Source organism: Octopus bimaculoides, chromosome 20 (genome assembly GCF_001194135.2).
Source record: "Octopus bimaculoides isolate UCB-OBI-ISO-001 chromosome 20, ASM119413v2, whole genome shotgun sequence".
NCBI classification, from domain to species: Eukaryota; Metazoa; Mollusca; class Cephalopoda; order Octopoda; family Octopodidae; genus Octopus; species Octopus bimaculoides.
In genome coordinates, this window is record NC_069000.1 from 39,461,679 (window position 1) to 39,468,099 (window position 6,421).

The following is a 6,421-nucleotide window of genomic DNA, read 5'->3' on the forward strand; positions in this document are numbered from 1 at the left end:
ATATATATATATATATATATACGTATATTGCGTTGGGGCTAATAGTAAAGTATAAGCATCAATCTCAGCCAAGGACAAACTGGATAATAAGCACCAATGGAACACTCCCTGTCGACAACTCCACACCCAAATTTCCTCCCAATTTCATGTGTTGTGCCTACAGTAGAAAAGTAGAAGGAATTAGCATGTGCTGCAATCGTCCTTAGACTAGAAAAGTATAGAATGTTCAAAATCGAATTCGTATATTTTTTTCTTCTGTGACACACACAAACATATATATCATTTACATAGGATTTTTAAAATATGAAACAGCCTAACCTAGATATTTTTTTTTTTTCATTTCTAAGATTTCCTTGTCTTTAAATGCCATTGAATGTTACATATAAGAATTTACGAAAACAGAAACAGGGTAGAATAAAACAAAAATTTATGGGAAGCGCAAAAATTGAGCACCAGTAAAATAACATTGCTTTAACATTCTCATATCTGTTACTTTTTGTTATTAAATGTGATAAATATTAATAGAATGATGATTATTGTTATTTTAGAATAATGTCAAAATTTTTTTTAAACTTAATTCTGCCGTTCGATAGTTTGGCAGACGAAGTCCTGGGTTGTGTCTCCGAGGTCCCCAGACCTATCTACCCTGAGTTTTTCCTAGGGGAGCATCCTAAGTCTGTTGTCTATACAACCCGTCCCAAGTGTTGAGTAATTAAAACATAATATAAGAATTCATTGTGCAACGAATAATACTGAACTTTTGTATAATACACAAAATTCTCATTGGTTTCATTTCCATAAATCTAATGAATATGAGGAAAATGATTTTGAACAATTATTCTAACCATTTTTGTTTATTATTGGCAGCGGGGAGGGAATTTATAATTTTGTAACGTATATGATATAAGACCATGACAAAACATCACGAAATATATATTTATAAATTTCTTCTTGTGTTTGTCTTTTCTATAAGTTGGTAAATTTATATATTTACGCATAAGCATATCGAGACAGTCAGTATGTTTCATCCGTATGTGATTCTATGTATGAATTTATATATTTTTGTGTGTTCCTTTGTGTCTATGAATAAACATAAATATGGACATCAATCTGTCTACCGGACTATCTACTTATTATGTATCGTTCTATTGATCTATCTTTGTCTGTCTCATTCTGCCCTGTTATATATGCGTAAATGCGCGCGTGATTGTATTTATTATGTATGCATAGAAATATATGCGTCTTTTGATGTAGTAAGTCTGTATAAAGCACACCTTCACCACTATAACACAGACGTAATATAATTCTGGTTGGCGAATTATGCAAAATAATCATGGAATTATATAGAAAAAGAAGTATTTATTTTCCAAAATAACTATTTCATGTCAGATGTCAGTTCTTACCAACGAAAATCCGGAAGTGAAACAGAGACGAAAGTCGTCCCAGTCTATGCAAATTTAGTTTCGGGTTACTTGGAAATTACAATGTATAAAGAATCGCTGAGAAAATATGGAAACTCTTTCTGTGAATATATAAAAAGATAAGATTGAGGGAGAAATTTATCGGTGATTGCATTATTATTAGAAATGAAATCATGAATAAGTTAAATGAATTTATAATAATACTTCATGGAATATAAAATGATAGTCAATTCACTGTGGAACACAGTATAGAAAAAAAAAGAGCAATCATATCTAGATATTTATTAATAGAAGTTAGGCGCATGCGTAGGTGAGTGTTAAGAAGATTGTTTCCTAGCCATATATTTCCGAGTTCAGGTCCACGCCTTCTACTATAGCCTTGGGCCCATCAAAATCATTTGAGGGGATCGCATAGACGAAACCTGAAGGAAGTCAGAGGTTTCTATGCATATATATGTGCGTGCGTGTGTGTGTGTGTGTGTGTGCATGTGTATGTGTGTCTACGTATGCGTGTGTGTGTGTGGGTGTGTGTGTGTGTGCATGTGTATGTGTGTCTACGTATGCGTGTGTGTGTGTGTGCTTGCCTGCGTGTGTGCGTGCGTCCGTTCCTGCGTGAGTATGTGCGTGTGCGTGTGTCTTTCTACCTGTAGTTGTCCTAGAACATCGCCTGGTGTTGTTATTATTATTATTATTATTATTGTCATTGCTGCTTTGGTTGTTTTAGCTGCTGTTTTTTCTATGGTCGTTGTGGTTGTTTCAAACATTTTTCTGTAAGGATTCTTTCATATAATACGTCTCGCATAGATGTGACTTTAATATAATTCGCAAAATAAGTAATGATTTTTGTCCACTAGTATAATTTTTAAAAACTATCGTCGAAAATGCTTCAAGCATTGAAAAGTTTCTATTTATGAGTTATGTCTCCTAATAAGTTTATAAGTTTATATTTTCTAATCTTATAAGCTGTTTCAGTGCACTGTAAAACACTTTATTATGTACTTTATTATGTACTTTTAGCTAAACTTTGCCTAAGTCCGAAAATAATTACTCAGTTGATCTTGTTATAGTAATGAAATTATACTTCGTTCACTTCAAACAAATTATTCGATACTGTAAGCAAAGTTATTTCAAAGATTTGCAAAGTTTTTTTTCTTTCTTTTATATACATTAATTAGACTATTTTCCAGTAGCGATTCATGGGCCAAGACTTCTTGTTTATAAAACAATTAGAATACTTCTAATTAAATCATTTAGAAGAACAAGCTAATTAACATTTATTATAATTATAGCTCCTAATTGAATGCCTGTTTTTATGGAGATATATTTCATGATGTATTGATGGATTGTTGTTTGAATATCTAATAAATTGTTTGAAACATCAGTGAATAAAAGACACTATAATCCTATGTACAGGCGCAGGCGTGACTGTTTGGTAAGAAGGCTGCTTCACAACCATATGGTTCTGGATTCAATCCGACTGCATGGCAAGTTGGGCAAGTGTCTTCTATTAAAGCCTCGGGTCGACCGAAGGCTTGTGAGTGGATTTGATAGAGGGAAACTGACAGAAGCCTATCTTACAGACACACATATATGTATGTATGTATGTATATATGTATGTATATATATATATATATATATATATATATATATATATATATATATATATATATATATATATATATATATATATAATGTATGTATATATACATATGTATATGGAATACGGGCGCTATGTGGAGGTATCTAGAGTGGAGCGTTCCCCGTTGGAAGATGAGCGACACAACCTATCACACAGAGAACAGCAGACCCTAGTTACTAAATATCGTTACGAAATTTGCAAAAGCTTGAGTTTGGTTTTTGGTGAGCTGCAGATTGGTTTTCCTATTTAATACAACTATATTCCCTGAAAGGTATCCTTAGCGATCTCTCTTCTTCTTTAACTATAAAAATCAAAAATATGTTAAAAGTTTTCAATCAAGAATTGAAACGTGTCCCTATCTCAGCGCATATTTCAGGACTGTTTCTGTGATTGATCGCATTGCTAATCTGTTATTACCGTGCACGAAAACGAAGTGACAGTCAGATAATTATAGATAATTTACTTATTGATCACTAACTTAGATCTTTACAGATAATTTACTTATCGATCATGGTCTCAGTTCATTATGGATAAAATACTTATTGATCTTGCACTCAGATCATTAGAGATTATTATCGATCTCTGAAGGTTTTGACATGAACACACAAAGAAACAAATTACATATAGCAATACATTCTCTCTGATGTTCTACAATCTTAGTCATCATCGTCGACATCACCATCATCATAATCACCACCATCATCACCATCAGTAGCAGCAAAGCAATACGCCGTGTTGATTAACATATGGTTATATATCTTTGTTGCAGATTGTTGAAATTAACACTACTATAAAACAAAAAGACTTACAAAGTAATACAAACCAAAGACAAAATTATTTGTTTTATATTTTAGTAAAAGTAGAATAACGCTACCAATTTCAACCAAAGACAGTATAATAATAGGATGTTAGCGGAAATGACTGAGGTGTAATTTGCAAAATGCACTTGGAATTAATGTGACTATATTATTTTTATGTACATCGCATTACAGAGGAGAATAATAACACATATTTCTCTTTCTACGCTGTATTGCCAATAGGAAATATTTTAACACATTATGTCGAGCTTAAATATTATTTACTTTCGTCTAAATTAACTTCCTTATGATATAATAATTGGCAACCATTTACATAACATCTGCTATTATATTTCTTTGAAATGAATGAATTATATCCTGGTAAAGCCAAGAAACTATTATGCACTTCACTAGAATATCTTTAAAAATTTAAAAGTTATGCAGGCTTTCGTATGGAAAGTTAAGCATTATGAAACATTTGAAGTTATAACATTTGAAAAACTCAAGAAATAAATGTTTTTGTTGGCGTTAAATAGTTATAAACGAGAAAAAGGGCGATACACCGCTTTTATAAATTTAAATAAGCGGCAACGATTGGAAAGATATCGTTGGGTATATTTTCTCTGTAACTTTTCCTGATCATTCAAAGTGAATCGGGGAGAACAAACAGAGAGTAATATATCACCAAAACAAGAACCCTTTAGAACGATAATATTGTAAATACAGAAGCATGTTATGCTAAATATCTGAGTCTGACACAAAATATATCCATTCTCCACGCATCTGAATAAGTGGCAACGCGATACAGAATTGAGAACATGTTTATCAAATGCTCAGTGAGATTCTGGAACTAAGTCTACTATTTCAACGATCCACAAGAGAAACAACTCATATTCTATGAACATAGCAAATCGGTAAAAGACGTCAGACGAAAAAGATTACAGTAAATCATAAATAAATAACTGATTTAATTATTTAAGTACTTATTGTATTGTTTAAGATATTCAATAAAACCTGAAATTCTTTCGGAACACATAATTCTATTATAGTAATTGTATTATTGTTTACAAGACGTATTATCAATTAATAAATGATTTGTCAATTCATTTATTTCATTTTAAAAAGTTATGAAATTTATTTTTTTCTAATTTCCGTAATTTTTTTTCCTGTGAATTTTTACCGTTCATCACACTATTAAATACAAATTGAATATAATAAGCATATGCATGCTATTCTGAAACGATGGTAGTAAACACACACACACACACACATTTATCTATATTATATCTTGTATTTTTAACTTTGTTCAGTCACTAAACTCAACGTCTAACTTGACTGAAGCAACGCTTTGGAGAATTTCTTGGTCGAATGAATCAACCTTATTAGTTACCATTTAAAAAAATCCTGGTTCTTATTCTACCGGTTCTGTTTCAGACCCAGTAAGTTAAATACAACAACACCGGTTGTCAAATGGTGAGAGAGAGACAAAAAACTATCTCAAATGCACACACGGTAATATATTTCTGAAAAACTACTTCTATGACGTGTATAAATATATGTATGAAAATTAATTGTAAAATGATGGACTCAAACATTCTGTTTATCGGATCACCGAATAGATGGAATCCATTTCCTGGGTGGGGGGTTAAGCAATTAAATCGCTCCCGACTTATTTTCGAATACTTTCTCAAGAGACGCAATGTTACGCGTATCAGAACTTGTTAAAAAGTCAGAGGGAAACACAGTAACATAAAAAGCTACATACACACACTCACACACATATATCTATATATATACATATAGATATTTTATAATTGTAAACATAATGAAAGGCAAAGTCGACCTCGACAGAATTTGAACTCAGAACGTAAAGACAGACGAAATACCGCGTAGCATTTCGCCCGGTGCGCTAACGTTTCTGCCAGCTCGTCGCCTGTTCCGCGTTATATATTATTTGTAAATTTTATTGGGTTGTCCGGAAAGTTCGTGCCGATTTTTAAAGGAAAGAAAAAGGTCAATAAATACTTGCCATTACATTTTTAATCAACCAAATATGAACCATTTTGTTGCACAATGCGTCTCCATCTTTCCTTTAACTTGAAAAATACCCTCTTTCCAGAAATGAGGTGGTTTCATGATAAATAAGTCGAAAGGTGAGCTACTATAAATCAGCACCAACTTTCCGGACAACCCAATAGTACATGCCAGCAATTGTAGAGGAGTGTACAAATCGATTACATCGATCCCAGTATTCAACTGGTACTTATTTTATTGAACCTGAGAAGATGAAAAGCAAAGTCGATACGGGTGGGTTATGAATTCAGAATGTAAAGTCCAAAGAAATGCTGTTGAGCATTTCTTTTTCCCTCTCGGTACGAATTCCGCCAGCTCAACACCCTATTCCGTGATATTTATTGGCGGTAGATATATATGTAAATGTATATGCGCATGTGTATTTATCTATCTATATACATCTCTCTTTCCTTTCCTGAGCGTCCAATAATACTATCCATATCACGTCCTCACCTTGTTGTTTTTTTGTTTTTTTGTTATTGTGTTTTTGA